General features: G+C 41.4%; 1 long non-coding RNA gene across 1 annotated transcript; it reads right to left on the bottom strand.

Annotated features, from left to right (window-relative positions):
• Positions 1-423: 423 nt before the first annotated feature.
• Positions 424-20,762, bottom strand: LOC124123991. Its single transcript, XR_006859378.2, has 3 exons — positions 20,670-20,762; positions 2,369-2,433; positions 424-826 (listed from the first exon to the last, which is right to left on the bottom strand). It is a non-coding gene; the product is annotated as an uncharacterized LOC124123991 (long non-coding RNA).
• Between the last annotated feature and the right edge of the window lie 1,607 nt (positions 20,763-22,369).

Raw genomic sequence — 22,369 nt, 5'->3', positions numbered from 1 at the left:
CAGGGTAACAACAAGTACCATATTTTAACGACTTTTGGTATGACGCGGCCGGGGATCAAACCCCGGACCATCCGCTCTCCGGGCGGACGCTCTACCACTAGACCACGGAGGCAGTCTGTATTGAATGACCTTCCGTGGATCTTATAGTTCGCTTTAATACAACTATATTGCCATAAATGTTAACATGGATAACGTGCTCTTCTTATCCTCACGCAGTTATTCAATTTATTTAATTTCAGGGCATACACTAGACTTGCATAAGTCTCTAAGGCAATAATTATAAGTTTAAATAATTATTTCTAGATTATGTAAATGATAAGAACAAGGTGTCTTATTAGAGACTGGAGTCTTTCAGATATCTAGACTTGTATTAGGAAGTTAGAGTTACTAACACATCCATGTACTTATCACTCCGTACAGCCTCGGAGCAAGGCTAGACATACACTTTTACAACATGTTCTCCCATACACCAAAGTAATGAGTATAAGTTACTTATATCAGACAATTGTCACAGACCTAGTTCTGAACGCAAAATACACATTAAAGACTTGACATCGTTCAGTTGTGCCATGGTATACAATACACAATGCATTTCAATGATTTTCTCAATAGATGAAACAACGATGCAGATTCGTTGAGTACTATTCAAAGTATGTTAACAATTTTTCTGGGATTATCATCACCTAACATACAGAAGAAATATTTTTTTTCATTGACGAGAACACCTGGTGTCATCATTTTGTGTTCACAGTGGCGAGTGCGTGTTGGTTCGCCGGACTAAATTCCTTTTCTTGCGATAGGAATTTGGAGAATAACTTACGAGGAACTGAAAAGGGAAAATACGAATTATCTGTCCCTAGTGAATTAATTTTGTAAGTTTTGTTTGTTTGTTTGTTGCTTTACGCCGCACTCAGCATTATTCCAGCAGTATGACGGCGGTCTGTAAATAATCGAGTCTGAACCAGACAGTCCAGTGATTGATCGTATGAGCATTGATCTACGCAATGTGGATACAATGACATCCATCAACCAAGTCAGCGAGCCTGACCACCCGATCCTGTTAGTCGCCTTTTATGACAAGCATGGGTTGCTGAAGACCTACTCTAGCTCGGATCTTCACGGGTCAATTTTGTAAGTTTGTTGTTTGTTTGTTTGTTGTTTAACTCACCAATATTCAGCAATAAATACAGAGCCTTGCTGTACGATGTTATTTCAAGAGATGCGAGTAGTTTATTCCTTATGTGACCCAAGGTCATTTTTGTGAAAAGTTTTTTTAAACATAAGTTGAACATCAACTCCAATCTATTATTGGAGCGACGGAAAACGTTGGCCCTTCTCCGTCTTTCACTATAGGTGTGAGGTGAGGTGAAATGGGGTTTAACGTCGCGTCCAAGATTATTGCACTTATATAGCGACGTGCATGCACGTGTATGTGTGTGTGTGGCTGCTTGTACTAGTCCGGACTGATGCCGATTTATAGTGCTAGCTCACTGAGATACCATGCCGCAGTTTAACATGAATACCCCACTCAGACACAGTATACTGACTCCGAGCCGACCAGTCCTTGTTTTAGCCCCTTAATGCCGAGCGCCAGACAGGGTAACAACAAGTACAATCTTTTAACGTCTTTTTGTATGACGCGGCCCGGGATCGAACCCTGGACCTTCCGCTCTCCGGGCGGACGCTCTACCACCTTTCACTATAACAAAATGGCGGTCATAGACTAAGATATAAGAAATAGTTTATTTATCAAAAGCACAGAAAACAAGATATATGTTTACCTTACAATTACATACGTAGGATTGTTTGTTGTTTTACGCCGCACTCAGAAATATTCCAGCAATATGACAGCGGCCTGTAAATTCTCGAGTCTGGGTCAGACAAGCCAGTGACTGATATTATGAGCACCATCCCAAACGGGTGGGTAACGATGACGCAATTCAACAACCTGACCTCCCAATCCATTTCAGTCGAGTATAGGTTACTGGGACATATGTTAACGTTTTGTACGTAGGATCATTAAAAAGGCCGGGCAAAAGAAAGTAAAGACTCAAACTGATCCGGACAACACCTGCTTAAGTGTGTTACCTTCATCTCTGACACGTGAAGATCCGGGGTAGAATAGATCTTCAGCAACCCATGCGTGTCGTAAAAGGCGACTATGCTTGTCGTAAGAGGCGACTAACGGGATAGCGTGGTCAGGCTCGCTGACTTGGTTGATGCATGTCATCGTATCCCAATTTCATGGATCGATGCTCGTGATATTAATCCCAGGATTGTCTGGTTCAGATTCGATTATTTACAGAGCGCCGTCTTATAGCTGGAATATTGCTGAGTGCGGCGTTAAACAACAAACAAACAAACAAACCTTTATCTCTGTGTGCTGTACAACTGCCACCTCCATGTTCCCTGAGACGCCATGTGCGACATCACCTGTTGTTAGATATTCATTGATATGATGCATGTAAATACGTCACCATCAAAAAACTTTCTTGTTTGTTTCATTTTAGCCACCATCACACAGGGGTGTGTACTTTCTTTTGCCCGGCAGTATATATTTAACTTAAAACTAGAAAAGTGAGATGCATCATTTATTTAAAACATAAAATATAAAATACCCTTTACATGCACAGCTTGACAATTGCTTAGCATTCATCATGAGTAAATTAAACGTATTGCACCAAAACATTCTTTGCTGAAAATAAACAGACATAGCGAACGAATCGTCCACAATTCAATATAAACTTCACAGGTAACCTACTATCAAAACATACAATAAATATGAAAAGAATGTCAAAACTACATTTCCCTCATGATGACATATTTCTCCTCAGGGCTCTGTCCTATTTTTAAAATATGAAAAATACAAGGGGCAAAAAACAGTTCCGATCGAAAACTATAAAACAATATGTAACTCCATAAATTAATTTTAACTGTTATGGATTAATAATTTTACCATTTAAAAGCGTAAATTGCTTATTATATTATATGTTTATGAGAGACAATCTCCACGAGTCAAGATGTGAAAGACTTAGGCCCACCACTCTCTGTCTACGCTCGTCAGCACGAGTCTGGCACCAACATGAAAGCCCTTCACATCATGATAGTATTATACAAACATGGCCAAAAGGGAAGTTTGATGGGGCGTGAAGAAGTCATATATCTCTCTTGGCTGCAGTAAGATGGCAATTCTGAATTCCGGCCAATAGGCGGCCACGAGAGGATGTTCTCGCTAACGAAATTATTCTTTTATTGCCGCAACGAAGCTCTTCGACTGCCATTGCAGCAGCCACTGGGCAGTAATCACATTACCCCTCAAGTGTTTGTAATCACTACAGCGTCGCTTTACTGTTGCTAGCACGTGTAGTCTATCAGGACAATTTGTGATCAATTATGAAATAATAAACGTCTGTGTCCACTACTACATCAAAGCCTCCCCGTGGGGTAGGGGAGAGGGTTCGGTTACACTGCTAGGTGGCCCGGGGGTGAGAAAGGCTGTCCGGTGGGTGCGGATTGTGTGCGAGGGAAAATTGTCCTATTGTTGTCTTTTTTATGTTGATTTTTTAAAATGTTTATACGGATAAACAAATTGAGGAAATTGGAAACGATGAACCAAAAATCATCAAATGATTATTTATCTATTTACTTGACACACGATGACGAAAGCCAAAAGACCTCGGTCAGTTGTATTCCTCGATTAGAAAAGATGGCACATTCACCCAAACGTAAACATTCGCTGTCAGATAAATACATGGGTGTAACGACAATGTTTGCGCGAAAAGCGAAACATGGACATAACAAGTTGATATAAATGGTTCCTTAAATGTGCATTTGTATTTAATTTAATTTTAAGTACTGGAACTATCCAGAAACAATAGCAATGTATTCTATGGGGGATGAATATAAACTACCTGGCAAAGAAAAGTATACACCTATGTTTGATGGTGCCTACATATAAAACAAACAAGAAATGGTTATTCTATGATGTGTATTATACGAAGATAACAGTTGTGTTTTGTGCCTTATGTTTGTAGTGTATCGGCGGCCTTTTTCAGAGTAGTAACGTTTTGATAACGTTTGTAATGTTTTGGTCAAATCCCATTTTCAAAATTTTCAAGTGTATACTTTCTCTTGCCCGGCAGTTTATACGAATCAATGCAGAAATTGTTGTTTTATTATACATGTTTCTGCTACTCAGACGGACTTTAGGGTGGGTGGGTGTGTGTGTGTAGGGGGGGGGGGGGGGGGGGGGGGGGGGGGGGGGGGGGGGAAGCATAACGTATCACTAATTCTTCCTTTATGTAAATCTGTTTCTGGTCAGAATGACTAATGTATACTAATACAATAAACACAGGCCACACTGACGTTCAGTGAACCTTTTAAATCAATTTGTTATTATGATAATTCGCTTTTCACGCGAACAATAAGGTTAATTAGCGCTGATGAACGAATCGAATTTATTTCGTTACAGCAATTATTGTCATGTGCCGCTCTGCAATGAGGAAATTAACTTTGTTATGGTTTGTGTGCGTATGCGCGTGTGTGCGTGTGCGTAAACGTAAGCGAGTGCGTGTGCTTTTATGACTTTGTGATGAAATGGAAAAAAGATAAGACTGGGATCTTAGTATTGTAAAAATCTGTACATGTATATACAATTCGGCAAACATATATACTGACGGAATAATGTATTTGTTTGTTTGTTGTTTAACGCCGCACTCAGCAACATTCCAGCTGTGATTGCGGTCTGTAAATAATCGAGTCTGGACCAGACAATCCAGTGATTGACAGCACGAGCATCGATCCACGCAATTGGGATACGATGACATGCATCAACAAAATCAGCGAGCCTGACCACTCAATCCCGTTAGTCGACTCTTGCGACAAGCATAGTCGCCATTTACGGCAAGCATGGGTTGCCGAAGACCTATTCTACCCCGGATCTTCACGGGTTTGACGGAATACAATAAGTCAACAGCTAAAGCGGCATGTGTTATGAATTAAATTTTTATACATCAAACTAAATATTATTCGACCAAATAGTGAACCAACAAATACTAACATTTCATTCAGTGGTTTACATGTTTGAGATGAAGAACTTTCACTAACTTAGTTAACACAGCAGTGAAACATTAACCCCCAATTTTTCTGTGTCACCTCAATTTGTACCATGGCCATATTACCGACAGACCTATCCTATAGTTAACATACCTAGGTTAAGCTGTGTACATCTGACTTGAGCCGTGAAGGCGAACGTGAATATTGACGAAATTAAAGCACCCTGGACATGGCTATAATTATAGGGGCGCGCTGTTATGAGAGGTAAGGGGGTAAGTCGTTGGTACTCCGGTGACGGGTAATTTCTGGAGGTAATTTATTAAAGCCAATAAACGTATACATGACAATCTTGTCCGCGGGGAGAGGCGATCGCCTTGAGGGTACCACAAATTAGAGACGGGGTGTAAAATTGGCAACTCCGAGTGATTGTATTTAATTGACTGTTTCCCCAAAGATCATTGTGGCAACGCACACTCGGACTAAAGTGAAGTATCTTCTCCTTAATTTGGTAATTTTCTAGCTTCTTGTTTTAAGTGTCGTATGACTACGAGCCGTCTTGTTAACACACGTGTGTGCCTTCCTTCGCCACAATCCACGTGCCACGGCTTCGGCGCAGGGGGAAGGAAGGGCAAGTAACTCAGGAACATTTGGCGGAGGCGGGTCCCTGTCAGGACGGAGAGCGAGATGATCGATCAAAGAGGGAAAACTATCTAATTGTGATCTTTAATCATCAACCACAAAACATCTTTCCGCATCAAAACAGTTTAAGCTGCAGCCGGTACGGCTTTCAATAGACACCGGGCAAGTTTGACACCTATTACCCGCGCTTACAGGCGCGTGGTGCATCTTGCGGCTCGGCGTTGATAATTGCTTGGCCGCAATTGTTTTACAGATGTCGGGTGGTTGGTCGTGTAATGGTGGCCGGATGAATAAAGAAATTTTGTAAACCAGAGCGTAAAACAAGCTCGCTTGTATCAGGGACACACAAAGAGGAGAGGTTGGGATGAGAGGGGGCCGGTTCAATTGTCACCAGGACGTTTGCAGGGGCGCACGGCAGATGGGGGAAGAGCGTTGCCCCGGCATGCGTCTATGGAGACCCGCAATAGACATATCACTGTCAGTCCAAGATTAGCTGCACACTGATTTGGGGCCAGGACTTCTAGTTAAAAGGATTACCCTGGAAGTACAGATCTCTGTTATCACGGATCATCTTAAAAAAACATGCGAGTCCGAGACAAACTGGGCGACATGAAAGGCAAATTGCAAATTGTGGTTGTCTTTACGGCGTAGATGTACATTGTAATTGGCTTGGACTGCCAATATCCGCGACAATGTTATCGGGAAAATCGGACGGCCAACACTGATGAATATTCAATAACATTTATTGTGACCAGCAAATACAATAAAAGGGTAACTTGGCCGCCATTGTCTCAGCTCTGAACAGTTGGGTTGTCGAACGACACCGCTTTCATTTGCAAAACGTAAAAGCATAGGCACTTGAACAAGAATGGTCTTATCATTAAACAAAGGCTATTTCCTCTGAATATAACCCCTGCCGTGGGATGTACTGTGATAACATACATTGAACAAATCTCCGATTATTTGTCCCGGTTCAACTCTTCACTGGAGAGATCCGTATCTTCACACAAAAATCGCTCTATGGCTGATATAATGCCGGCGACTTTAACTTGTAACTCACTCACACAACATATTCTTTTTTCTTTTGTTAAGTACCGAAAGACAAGGAGCAATTATTGACGTATTTTCTGTGGGACGTCGTTGATTTTATCATGGCAACATTTTAGTGTGAGTCCATATACTCCTTTGTCAGAAATGAAATGTCTAAGTTATAGACTTTCAGTGAATTTATATTGATACTAATCATTGGATAGCTGTCATAATTGATGCTCGTTTGTCTTTAGGGTACTTAAATATATGACTCTGATACATACACAGACTTCCCCAGTCTCTAAAACAGACAGTGAAATCTCTCAAAACATCCTTAAGGTTGGTTGGTTTGTTGTTTAACGCCGCACTCAGCAATATTCCAGCTATATGACGGCGGTCTGTAAATAATCGAGTCCGGACCAGACAATCCAGTGATTGATATCATGAGCATCAATCCACGGATTTGGGATCGATGACATGCATCAAACAAGTCAGCGAGCCTGACCACCCGATCCCGTTAGTCGCCTTTTACAAGCATATTCACACATCCTTAAGGACCATGGGACCATGGGAGACATACCGAATTACCCCTCAATAGAAATGCTTATTTATTTATTTATTTATTTATTTATTTAGTAATCAATTACCCTTGCGGACATAAAGGGACACCAATTAAACGTCAAGTCTCCTCTATTTTGTTTGATCGATTTGTGAACGTTAAGTGAACTGGCGAGGACGCATAGCCGTCTAAATGGCCGTGATCCTGGGTCACATTAAGACTGAAACAATCATTCTGATTAGGCCTTGGCGGATAAATTTCACTTTTTATAGTTTATCTAGCCCTCTCGTATTCTGAAATGCGATATCCCCTTGCAGACCGGCAAATCCCATGCCGAAAATCACTTTCCAAATGGTCGTGATAACACAGTAATTAGTTTTTAATGTTTTACACGTTCAGCTTGGCTATTAGTCGATTTATTTATCTAAGTTTTTGTCAGTGACCATTCGATAGCTTGGTCTTAGGGGAATTCGGAACACGACCCTTAAAAGGCTGCCCTACCCATCTGTAATCCTTTCCATTTACAATTCTCACATGCCTGTCAAAACGATTTCCTTATAAATTCTGATGAAGATAACGAGTCGGTTTTTTCCTCCCCAATCATCACACTATCTATTACACGTAACGACAGTCCGCGCTCAGCGTTGCACGGGGGAAACATTTCCTCCGCATCTTCTGTTGCAAATACCTGACCCCCCTGAACCCTGGTGACACGGGGTCAGACCGTATCCCTCCGCGGACCAACAACGAGGAAAACACGAGAGAAAAAGCTGTGTAATTTGATTTGTAGGGACTGGTAAAAGGTCCAGATATCCCTTTTATTGCAAAATCGAAGGCATCACACCTGCTACTAAAATATCGCACTAAACGCGATAATTCAATAACCGAGCCGCCTCTCCCTAAAGTGTTTCTTCCTAATTTATCAGAAATGGCGCATCGCTCAGTCCCCTTGTCGTAATACACGCGGGAAATTATCAAACAATGTGCAAATATTTAAAATGAGACCGTATAGGGACTACACCAGCCGAATATGATCAATTTATAAATTTGATTTGCATGCATCACGGCCGTTCGACGATTACGAAGAGAGGCTAAGTACGTTATGTTCCTATTAGCGAAGCAAGGTATGGGTTGATTGGTAAAGTTACCCTTCGCTCTTATTAAATTTGCGGATGAACATTAAACATCAAACGCCATAATGTTCAAATTACGACCACATGCCCAATCGCGGTCATTAGACGGACTGTAGTTCTGTGCGGGAACTCACGTTACATCGGTAGACTCGCCAAGCCATAATCACCCTGCCAGCTTTACCCAGGCTAATTCGCTAAACGCGCTGAAATTCGTCGACATAGTGATTGTTTCTGACGGGTAGAATAAAACAATGGAACACAATTGTCGTCGGTGTTGTAAGCGCCAATTAACCCGCCATCTTGGGCCCTTGAATGATCTAATGTTCACCCAGCGAGTTGTCACCAGATGGGTAAATGCTACGTTAGGCAGGAAATATAAACAAGACTTCATCATTCAACCCTGATGACGAATATTTCAAGTATTTTCACATCGACATCTGTATTTACCTCCAATAGAACTTGTCACCGTGTCTATGGTTAACAAATCAAACCATCGCCAGCTTCCAAGGGAGGTAATTACCACATCACGCTCGAAGTCGGTGCCCGTGTGCTGAAATGCCTATAGCGATAAATGGTTTCGCTACACGGCAGTTTGCGTACATGGTTGTCGGTGTGAGACGTTGGCAGTGAAATGTGCCGTTCTTCAATAATTTGATTACAATGTTTTTTCAAAACGGCTAAAATGACTACTCCAGGCTATTTCTCACCCCAACCTTTCATTAACGAGACTCCGGTAACGTGTTTATGTATTTTAATATTATAATGATATATTAACTTCTTTTTTGTCTCTTACGTCGTAAAAATCTGTTGTGTTAATAAAACATGTCTTTCGCTGAAAAAACATATAGCGTAAATGCTTTTGGCTTGGCGTCATACCATGTACATTTTGATTAATCATGTCTGTAATACAAACATCAAACAAAATATTTATGTTATGAAATATTATTAATTGAATGCTGTTACGTGTTCAATTTGTGTGTGCGATTGGCTGCCTGTACTAGCCCGGACTCATGTGGGTTTTATAGTGCTAACATACTAGATACCATGCCGCAGTTTAACATGAATACCCCACTTAGACACAGTTTGCCGACTCCGAGCCGACAGTCCTTGTTTTATCCCTTAAATGCCGAGCGCCAGGCAGGGTAACAACAAGTACCATCTTTTAACGACATTTTGTATGACGCGGCCTGTCGACTGTACGATTCCGACTACATCACGAGTATCTGTTAATGAATCACTTTATAAATAACAAAAAGTCACATCTCCGCTCAACTTACAATATTGAAGCTTCGCCCATGTTGTGTTAAACACACTCAAACACATCTTCCCGAGGCAAGAGTGAGTGAGTGAGTGAGTATGGTTTTACGCCGCTTTTAGCAATATTCCAGCAATATCACGGCGGGGGACACCAGAAATCCCGAGGCAAGAGCGTCCACTAGCCTTTTTTTTATCAAAGTCTTGTTTCCACTAGGCTTTGACATGTTGCATTTCTTCGTTTCTTTCACTAGAATGGGTCGTAGCGAGGATATTTTGAACGATCATGCATTCCAACTCTCTGGCTTTTCTCAATGTATTCTAAAACGCTGAGACCAAGATTAAAGGGTCAAAATAATCAGAAACAACGCTTCTGTATGTATTTGTGCTTGGGAATTCCCAGGGGTGTTCCAAGGAATGTGGAAGTAGTCCGCAAGTGTTTACGCCATTTCAAGAATACAGTCTCGTGAAAAACGTATGAACGTCAAATTGCGTCGTTCATACGCTTATAACATAGACTTACGACAGTCGTAGAACTACGATCGCTTTGTGGAACGGGGAACTGAGCAACAAATAAACGAGACCAGCGAAACCGCCTTATCTGTTTCATATTTAGATCTGTACATAAAGATTCAGATTGACAAAACCTATCCACAAGACTGTATGTCAAGAGGGATGACTTCAACATTCCAACTTCCACTTCAGGTCGCTCAATATTCCAGTAGCTCCAGCCCATGGTGTCTACACTAAATTAAACTTTTGAGGTACAATCGAGCAAGCTCTTTCTGCGAGGATTTCAAAGAGTATCATACGATTCTTGCTCAAATTTTGTTACATCAGGGTTACAGCATTCAACTCCACAAAAAGGTTCAAAAAGCTTCATGGTAGACATGGAGACATGTAAAGGACATTTCTAAATTTGACTCATCAGTGACAAAAATGATACATTTCCCTATTTCGACTTCACAGTGACCGTATTTGTTTCGGTGAACACTTGACTTGCCAATGCATGTGTTTGTGATAGGTGCCACCCGTGATGCAGGATATTTTCACCTTTTCACCAGGAGCCGGTATCATCATTATTTGATTGTGATTCATAAAAAAAACATACTTATGAATAGTAGGAATTGTACTGTGGATCGCTTTGAAGTTCGAATAATTATGGACAAGGTTTTGTTGATTTTATATAACAACAAACGTTCCTGTGACACCAATATTTTAGTGTATTTTTCAAACAAGTAAAGTTTTGTTTTCAATATTGTTGTACATGTATGGAATCAAGTCACAAAAACGCAACTGCTACAGAAAAGCATGCATTCCAGTTGACTTTTATGAAAGCCCCATGCATTTCACTACCCAAGAATGGGTATAAAACGTGCGTTAACGGGATTCCATATGCATTGTTTAGCATCGTGCTGACAACAACCACTCAGAAAAACAACAAAATTACGCAATTATTCAACATTACGAAATGCCACGCCTCTCCGAAAATGAGCGTCTGCGAGCCATTGGTATACTTGAAGCAGGATCGAGTCAACGTGATGTTGCAAGACCATTTAACGTCCACAGAAACACCATTTGGTGTATATGGCAATGTTGGCAACATATGAATGCAGTCAGAGACCATCCTCGGAGTGGCAGGCCACGCGTAACCAATAATCGACAAGACAACTGGATTCGAACAACACACCTACGAAATCGATTCCAGCAAGCAACAGTGACTGCAAGAAGCATACCTGGCCTTCGACGAATATCTTCACAAACGTCGTCGCCTCAGATGTGCAGGGATTGTCGCCAGAAGACCCGTCAGACGTCCCATTTTGACAGGAAACCACCGTCAAGCACGTCTACAGGGGTGCAGACAGCGTTTACGCTGGACGGCCATGCAGTGGGGACAAGTTCTATTCACTGACGAGTCTCGTTTTCATCTCAGCCACAGCGATGGACAGATTCGAGTGTACCGACGTCGAGGTGAACGTTACGTCAATCATTGTGTCATGGAAGAAGATCGGTTCAGGGGCGGCAGAGTTATGGTATGGGGTGGGATTACAGCAAGACAGAGGACCCGTTTGATTGTGGTAGAGGGAAATCTCAATGGACAGCTCTACCGCGACGAGATCATCGGCCATGTTGGTCTACGGTTTTTGCGTCGTCATGGCCCAGGCATTACCTTTCAACATGGCAACGCTCGGCCTCGTATTGCACGACTTGTTCAGGATTCTCTTCAACAAAACAACGTGAATGTCATCCCCTGGACGGCTCACACCCCTGATCTCTCACCAATCGAGCACATGTGGGATGAGATGGATCGGCGCCTTCGACGTCAACCACGTGTTCCACAGACACTCCAGGAACTTCGAAACATGCTCCAGCAGATATGGACAGATATGCCACAGGACTTTGTGCGACGCCTGGTCCATTCCCTGAGACGAAGATGTGTTGCTTGCATCGCAACCAGAGGTGGACACACACGCTATTGATTTGTAAATTGACATTTTGGCATGTTCATGGTTTTTTAATGAAAAAATGCGCATTTTCTGAAGTCAGTATGGCAAATTAAACCATTTGAACACTTACAGGACTCTTTTATCTGTTGCAAACCGAAATTGTTTCAGATTTGGTAAAAAAACATTACTTTGCGTTAAATCATATTCAATGTCACAGGAACTTTTGTTGTTCAGTATATGTAACGATGAAGGTAGCTTGTTTCTGGGCATCCGGCATACCACTTCATTTGTCTTGGCAAACAATTTAAACACTCTTGAGTCAGGAAAAAACTCAACATGAACATATTGGCGTAAGCGTACCAGGTAAACATTTCATGGCATTCAGCGTACTTAAACGGGGAATCCGGAGTACCACTTAACAGAGCGTACCAAAAGGGGGATAGACTAACATCTAGTCTCTGAAATGAACATACATGTATGTTACGGATGAAATATAATAAAAACGAGCCCAGAGACCATATTCATCCTGATATTGAAATATTCTAGACTTGCTATACATTACAGACTTTATAGACACAGGCTGAATTGTATATATTTGTTTTAGGGTTTGTATGACAGACTTAAAGGGGGTGGCACCCTCATATATCGCATTGAACATATTTCTTCAATGTTGCATATGTACCGTGATTTATGTGAAGGTAGCATGTGTTGTGGCATTGTATTTGAATTCCTGAGATTAACAATTTGTACCCTTTTTTATACACAATGTTACATTTATGTATAGCGTGTTGCACAGTCCACCCAGGGTTGCCAGATTTGATTTTGGCGTTACCCGACCTTGTTGTAACGTGTACAAAATCATTACAGGAGTGGCAAGTGTTTAGGCCAACACCTGGCAAGTGAGAAACACTTCACACGTAATTCACCACCGCAATATTGTTAACTGTATGCTAAACTGCTATTGGTTTATAATTGCTCGCAACAAAGACAAACAAAACATGTTTACTTCAAACCATATCGATCAGTCCTCAGAGTGTAATTCAACCATTTAAGCTTGTCAACGAGTTGAAACCGTTTTGAAAACATTTAGGTTTTCTTTTATGCTTTGTCATCTGAGAAGTCTCAATCACGACTGAGCGAATCATTAGAAAACGTCGGACCCACTCACAAAGAGAGTATTCAATAGAAGCTCTAAAAATACTGCCGACTTACACGCAATAAATGGGCAGCGCTGCTGCTAGAGTTCTCCAGACACGCACACGAAACATAGCAGTGTTTTGGAGGGAATGTGACAAATGGGAGAACCGATCAAATTTGGTGGGTGCTCGTCGATCGTGTTAGGGCGATTGTTTCCACGCTGTAGTGATTTTCCACACAGCCAGTTGGTTACACTAATACTGGGTTTGACCCCAGACTACACCGGGTGTAAGTTGACACCGAACCAAGGCGATCCCGCGAGGCAGTTTGTCCAGGTGGCTTGGACGAGAATCAGCAAATCTACATATGGACTTTCAGTTATTTGTTTGAGGATAATCGCTTCTCCTGGCACATTTTGTTGGATGGCGTGACCCCCTTGCTCTCTGAACCTACCTCACACAGTGACAAGGTATAGCTTCTACCCTGAACAAAGACAGTCATTGAGAGATAGCCTTCAATACTAGCGTGATTCCGTCAAGGGTAGAGATGGACAGGCTTCCTTCATAAATCTTCTGCACATGGCTATTACTTACATGTGACAGTTTAACTTCGCGGCAAGGTGGGGCTGGTTTTGATTTCAGAACGAGGCCTGGGGTTAATACAAACTCGGCACGGAAATTTCGTAAGATAAGGGGAGGTCCGGTCGCTTGTATCTCATTTTAAGAGAAAACAAATAGTTTTTAAGCACCCGAAGAAGACTTAATACATCGTCATGTGCTTGTTCACCTGTACTTAAACGGTTGTGCAAATGACATACTGTAACTATACCCACATTTATTGTTTCGACAAGACACAAGGTATAGTGGTGTGTATTTCAACGTACATGGAATCACATTTCAACTTTATATACGATACCTAGTTGCTGACAGTGCACTTTTGGTAACTTTTGAAGATGTTCTAAAGATTTGTCACAGAAAAACGGGACCCAGAAAGAGAATAGGTCTTCAGTAACCCATGCTTGCCGTCAAAAAGGCGGCTATATTTGTTATAAGAGGCGACAAAAGGGATCAGGTGGTCAGGCGCGCTGACTTGGTTGAGGCATGACATCGTATCCCAATTGTGTAGATCGATGGCTATGATGTTAATCACTCGATTATCAGATCCAGACACGATTATTTACAGACCGCCGTCATATAGCTTGAATATTGCTGAGTACGGCGTTAAACAACAAACAAGCACAGGCAAACGGCACAGCTAATATTGATGAAACGATGATAGTTGAATATTTTATCAGGATCATGTGAAAATGCTTGGAAGGGGAACTTGGACGAAGCAGGGTGAGAAATAACGACATTCAACATATGGGTGATAAAGGACTTGGACATTCCGGAAGTGTTGAAACCAAATTGAATGAGTGAGAGAGTGAGTATGGTTTTACGCCGCTTTGCAGTGTTCCAGCAATATCGCGGGGGGGGGGGGGGGGGGGGAACCAGAAATGGGCTTCACACATTGTACCCATGTCGGGAATGGAACCCAGGTCTTCGGCGTGACGAACGAAGGCTTTAACCACTATACTACCCTACCGCCCCTCTAATGGTACGAGAGCATGTTTACTTCCCTTGGTCACAGGTGGTACAAAGGATTATTATATTAGGAGGAAATCCTGAAGTTAAGCAGGCGTTGGAGGTTAACTTGTTCAGCTAAACCCACTAGCACGGTAGGATGTCAAGAACCCCTGAATCATGGATTCGAACGAACGGTCCTAGAATGCTGAGGGACGAAACTCAATAGAGCGAACTGTGGCGCCTAAGACGACTTGCATCACCCTTCGATGAGTGAGTGAGTGAATTCTGTTGAATCTGTGGCACTGACATCTTATAGTTATTACGGAATGATTCATCTCTGACGTTACTTTAGCATGTTTGCCGTTGCCCTTTACTTGAGATGAGTGAGTGAGTGAGTATAGTTTAACGCCGCTTTTAGCAATATTCCAGCAATATCACGGCGGGGGACACCAGAATATTGTACCCATGTGGGGAATCGAACCCGGGTCTTCGGCGTGACGAGCGATCGCTTTAACCACTAGGCTACCGCATCGCCCCTTGGGATTCAAACACATAACTTGCATATTATAGCGGCATAGGGACGTGGCGACGCATAATATACAGTTGCCTTACACAAATGGGCCATCCCAACTACAACAGGAACTCATGGACGTAAAGCCGTGGTCTTGTGGTAGAGCGTCCGCCCGGAGAGCGGAAGGTCCGGGGTTCGATCCCCGACCGCGTCATACCAAAAGACGTTAAAAGATGGTACTTGTTGTTACCCTGTCTGGCGCTCGGCATTAAGGGGCTAAAACAAGGACTGGTCGGCTCGGAGTCAGTATACTGTGTCTGAGTGGGGTATTCATGTTAAACTGCGGCATGGTATCTCAGTGAGCTAGCACTATAAATCGGCATCAGTCCGGACTAGTACAAGCAGCCACACAAGCAAACACACGTACATGCACGTCGCTATATAAGTGCAATAATCTTGGACGCGACGTTGAACCCCATTTCACCACACCTCACCTCATGGACGTAAAGAAGTCGAAATGCTTGGACAGGTTTTCACGTGACACAGACGTCATACTTAAATGTCATATACGGGTCGAACACAGGAGAACTATGGATATACAGGGCTGAGTGGGCTAAGTTCTAAGCCTTACATAGAAGTAAGTGTGTGATAGTGAAATCGTTTGTTGTGGACATATCATAATGTCATAGAGGTATATCCACAAAACTTGAGTCAATTGAGCAAATTGTGTCCCTGTGACAGGTCTTGAGGAAAGTTCAGGGATCAGGTATTCACGACTCAGAATGGAACGTGTGTAAATGTGAGCTATACATCGAAGTGGTCTGTCAGACTCTGAAACAAATATATTCAATGCAGCCCATGCAGTAAGTCTATAGAAGTTGGCAAGTCTAGGTTACTGTTATACAGACCCTGAAACAAATATCTCCAGTACAGCGCATGCAAGTCAAAAGTAGCTGGCAAGCCTAGATTATTGTTATACAGACTCTGGAATAAATATATCCAATACAGCCCATGCAAGTTTATAGAAGTTGGCAAGTCTAGATTACTGTTATACAGACCCTGAAACAAATATATCCAATACAGCCCATGCAAGTCTATAGTAGTTGGCAAGTCTAGATTATTGTTATACAGACTCTGGAACAAATATATCCAATACAGCCCATGCAAGTCTATAGAAGTTGGCAAGTCTAGATTACTGTTATACAGACCCTGAAACAAATATATCCAATACAGCCCATGCAAGTCTATAGTAGTTGGCAAGTCTAGATTATTGTTATACAGACTCTGGAACAAATATATCCAATACAGCCCATGCAAGTCTATAGAAGTTGGCAAGTCTAGATTACTGTTATACAGACCCTGAAACAAATATATCCAATACAACCCATGCATGTCTATAGTAGTTGGCAAGTCTAGATTACTGTTATACAGACTCTGAAAGAAATATGTTCAATACAGCCCATGCAAGTCTATAGTAGTTGGCAAGTATAGGTTACTGCAGTTTCTGAAAATAAAGACTTTTGGGACTCCTTCTTATTATATTTTATTATATTTGGTTTCTGTAAAATATATTTCATTTCAGAGACTAGTTGTTAGTCTAGGATGCAAATCACTAACTGAAGCACAAGCGACGAACAGTACTATCGGCATGATTAAGTACATTCAGTTTGGGTTTCCGTGTTGGAACATTTTCTTGTTTAACGCCACACTCAGCAATATTCAAGCTATATGACGGCGGTCTGTAAATAATAGAGTCTGGACCAGACAATCCAGTGATTGACATCATGAGCATCGATCCATGCAATTGGGATACGATGACATGCATCAACCAAGTCAGCAAGTCTGACCACCGGATCGATCCCGTTAGTCGCCTCTTACGATAAGCATAGTCGCCTTTCACTGCAAGCATGGGTTGCTGAAGACCTTTTCTTCCCCGGATCTTCACGGGTCTGTTGGAACATGACCTCATGCTTGGCGCAATAGCCGACACAACTGTGGATCGGGTTGCAAGGTCATGTGACGTCGCTGATTGCAAATCACTGTATCCGATAACGTTGATTCCTATCTTGTTTCAGTCATTGATTTGCCCGCTGAAGGGTTTTATTTACACACTGTCATGAAATGGATGGAATATTGCAGACAGCGCGTAAAACAATATTCACTCACAAAGTCATTGAAGAATCATCGGAATAAACACTCCGAGTCTGAAATACAGGTTCTGATTACTAATGCTTCCTGTCTGAACACTATCTGATACACGCGCATCCTAATCAGCGCAACACTTTGCATGCATAAGAGAAAGCAGTTCTCATGAGAGTCTTCTAATACAAGTCATGAAGAATTACTGTTTTCAACTTTACTCAAGTGATAAGATCTCTGCTAGAGCGTTCCGAGCCTCCTAGACAATTGCCCCATCCCAGTGGCACCAACATTGTGGTGTGGGGGAGATAACGAATCTCCACGAGCAGAAACCGCGTAAAGTGGAGATAAGCACACGGTTCAATGGCGTCAGTGTGGGTATGTCTCTCAGCGCTCATCTCAAATCGCCACTTCAAAGTTTACTTTGTCCCCCCATGTATCAAAGCTAGATTCGCGGCAACAACGGTTCCATGTCTTGCATATAACTTCAGTTTGTTGTGATTTTTCGTAGTTTGGAAACAAAAGTCATGACGATATGGCTCTTGGGCAAGATGACTCGGGTGATACACTGTTATACAATCCGCATTCACAGCAGTGAAACGATAACTGGAGATAGCTGCAGCAAACTCGAGACATGTAATGTCCCATATACTCTGGTGGTCCGTTAAGCACTCACCATGAGGCAATAATTCCTTGAAATTGAGACCTGTTATTTTACAGGGATTATTTGACAAATTATGGTTAACTTTATCAAGTATGCCTTGTTTTTAAGAATTCTTGGAACGCGGGATATTATATAATTTTTTTCGTTTAGTTTTCGATGGCGTTTCTCACGCACATTGAAAGCCATATTCAGAGAGGATGAATGCTAATCCAATATCAACTCTAAGCTGTTTATGAGAGAAGCGAGTCACTTTACGACTTAAGGTACTATGTAAGCAAATGAAAAAAGCTAATGATCTCAACTTTGGCCAACTTTATTTCAAGACGTATACTGATTTCAAACACACACACAAACTGCTAGTGAATCATGTAGTGTGTTTGAAACCGGTATGTCTCCACGGGGATGTTAAAAAAATATTGCAAGAGTTTTTGAAAGTTTCAGATAAAAAGTAACTCTCATCCAATTTTGTTAGAAGCATTTACCATGCCTGAGTGAGTATAGGTTTTACGCCGCTTTTAGCAATATCCCAGCAATACCCCGAGAAATGGACATCACACATTGATCCATGAAGAGAATCAAACCCGAGCCTTAGGCGTGACGAGCAAACACTTTAACCACGACGCTACCCACCGTCCCTTATCATTTGTGGGGTGGGGTGGGGTGGGATGCTTGTCTTCGTTTTACGCCGTTTTTAACACAACTCTATCATCATCACGAAGGGGAACACAGAGAATGGTCTTCACATTGCACAAATGTGGCCAATCGAACCCTCAAACGCTTTAACCACAACCGCAGGCTACATCAGCTTCTCTTCTAAAGTGTACACATCAATGCACATTTTCAACAATTCGAATCTAGAATCGTTAACATATTGGTGAACAACATTGTACTTAAGAAATATAATATAACAAGCACAATAAAATAAATTGTAGTTAAGCGAGAGAAAAGAATTATGACGTCAATATACTAGTAATCTTGTCCCACACAATACATGATGTCTGGACATTCTCTTGTTTAATTATTTTATGCTGCTTAATATTACTCAGCATAAGGGACCTACCATTTGATATTTTGGGGGTGAGGGTGCGGGGTGTTATAGGGTGGGGGTGAGACTATAAATTCAAAACAGAAATATCTTGCAACAATGTGTTTTTTTGTGGCATACAAATTCTTTAATTCTTTTTTGTTTTCAACAGTCACAATAATATTTCATTTTGTTAAGCATTTTCTTGGACAATTCCCAACCCCCCTCCTCCCCTTAACATTAAATGGTCGGTCCCTAAACAAAACATGTGATGATGACATTTCAACATCATAAATACCCATCAACCAAGGCACGCTTCACAATATAATAAATTGACGTCATCGTGTCGGTTCGTTCGGAGGAAATGTAATTAAAATTGATTTCAAAATACGTAAACAAAACCTGACTGAAATCAGAATGGGGATTACGCCATTGTGTGTGAAAGAAAGTAATATTTTATCTTTTTCTCAGCTTTTCGTCGTCACGTACTGAGAACAAGTGTGACAATAAAGAAGACGATGATGTTTGAACATCAACGGTTAAACATCTCATCGACGCTGGAGAACGAAAGTACTAACACATGTTTTACACGACTCTCCAGGACTTCAAGAAAGAAACATCACATGAAGTTTTAGTTTTCGAGACATTAATGACTCGAAAAATGATAAAAAAAATTTATTATAACATATTATATTCATAATCATGAATATATACATATATTTACAGAAATACAACATGGCTCCCCGTATCTCTACGTTTAGGCCTGTGTAGAGTTTGGAGGTGTGTCTGTGATCGTGAGTTCGAATCCCAGATTGTTCCAGTATGTGTTAAGGTTTGTCAGCACCATACCCGTGCTCGCAGGTTTTAACAAAATGGTAAACGTCTAAGACCTACATCACTTCGCGCTTTCTTCATCACTTATACCATGTGTTCACGTGTGTTTTTTTCAATTGACTTGCCTTTGCATGTGTTTGTGTCGCGTGCCACCGTGGGGCAGGACACGCTCACCTTTTTTGCAAACTCCCATCTCATCACTATTTCATTGTGAGTCATAAACACATGCTCATGATACCATCGGGGCGGTCGGGTAGCCTAGTGGTTAAAGCGTTGAAGACCCGGGTTCGAATCCCGACATGGATACAATGCTTGAAGCCCATTTCTGGTGTCCCCCGCCGTGATATGGCTGGAATATTGCTAAAAGCGGCGTAAAACCAAACTCACTCACTCACTCATGATACCATCGGATTCATATAATTGACTCTGCTTTCATGTTTCATGTTTCTTGTGGTTATGGGCAGATTTATCGCTTTCATTCCAACACCCTGATATCACTGAAATGTCGTTCAAAGCGACGTTGAACCTAACACACTGATTCTACCGTTTAATGCCAATTAGAAAAGGTCCGTGATTTACGGTGCATCACGTTTGTAATCTCTGTGACAGAATTAGACACAGATTCCAAATAATGTTGAAAATTAGAAGAGAATTAACGAAACAGAGTAATTATACTTACCATGATGACACCTGGGGTTCGCGAACAGAGCGAGCGTGTCCTGCTTCAACGACACCAGCCGTCGTCGAGGTCGAGGTCACCAATCAGCTGACCCTAAAAATATTCTACGAACATTTTATTGGCGCGTCGATACACTTCACAGCTAAAGGATTGGGACATATGACCCAATTCAACACCCTTAGCTCATGAGAACACTTATCACTTTGTTACTGCCAACGACATAAATATTGGTTTAACATTCTATACATTATCGCTACACAATCAACCTATGTTTTTCCTTGAAGGGGCTACAGTAACCATGGAAACATAAACATGAGAGTTCCACTTGTATGGAATAAAATAAATGAGGAAAATATGAAACGTTTCCATGGTCTTATCACGATTCGTCAACAAATACAAAACTGAGTTGCCAATGTGCTTGTAGATGTAAATACAGTTAAGACGCTTAACGTCAAAATAACAACGCTTTGAAGACTAACAGCCGCATAAGTAAGGTGCCAATAGATCCCCTACTGTGAAAAACCAAACTTACCATAACAAACTATTTTGATGACACTTTAATGAACTACATGTTTTTGTAAATGGATACGGAGCTGAGAAAAGGTTTTCTGTTAATAAGTGTTCGGCGGAGATAGAAGTGATTTAGAACGTCAACTTTTATTAATGGGTGTAGGGCAGACTAGATCTCAGCAGCAGATTCTGAGACAGAAAGTCACATTATTTTACGAATAATGTTTATTTGGACATAGGCCACTTGCTGTGATAGCAGTGGCATACAAGAATCAAGTGACGCCGTTGCTGGAAAAGAAAATGAAAACTGTATCATTTATCTCACTCACACTAAAATCTGAACTTCTAATGTACATCGAATGGGCGTTTTGAAATCCTCGTGAACGATAGTAAATCTATGTTTTATTTCACGGTGATTGAGTGAGTTGGAAATAACGCGACTATCATATTCAAAACAGTATTTGTCAACTTAAGCCCTATTTATAAGAGACGGCTACATTTACCACTTCAATGGAACCCACGAGCATGGGTATTCCCAAATAGTAAAGATGATAATCGGCCCCATTCGAACTCAAGACCAAAGCAATGTGACAAGACTAAGGGACGCAACTCTGCACATCGAATTGCGACGTATTAGATAACTTGGTCACTATAATATATGCTGTAATAAAAGTTTAAAAATCTGTGTTGCCGACACCCATACAAAATTCATACCAAAAATGAATTGGTAATTTCAGCATGGATCGGGAAAATCTTGAAAATCTACTGTTCCATGTGTGCCATACTGAACCTGCGTCAATGACAATGATGTGTGCCAATTTTGAACAAACGATTACCATCTGTTGATTATTTATATAATATATAAAATATACATCTAAAATCACTTTGCGTTTCTTTTTTTGCAGAGTATATGTTGGTTTCCCGTGATAATCTCAGTATTAACATATATTTTATATACGTTTGGTTTAATTTAAGCATTTTTGTGTGGCACGTATTAAACATTGTTACTATTCATACCATTATTAGCACTACTTTAAGTAAAATAACTGTCCTATATCTCCCAGTGACTCTCCCCCAAAACAGTGTAAATAGTTTCATACCCCCCTCCTTGTTTCGGTGACCCAGCCCTGCGTCTCTACGCCCCCGCCCTCACAATAAACAAGAAGTCTCTTAACATTGGTCGCATGACG

The sequence above is a fragment of the Haliotis rufescens genome, unplaced genomic scaffold (genome assembly GCF_023055435.1).
Source record: "Haliotis rufescens isolate VD_foot unplaced genomic scaffold, xgHalRufe1.0.p SCAF_17, whole genome shotgun sequence".
Classification (NCBI taxonomy): domain Eukaryota; kingdom Metazoa; phylum Mollusca; class Gastropoda; order Lepetellida; family Haliotidae; genus Haliotis; species Haliotis rufescens.
This window is presented reverse-complemented; position numbering and strand designations above follow the sequence as displayed.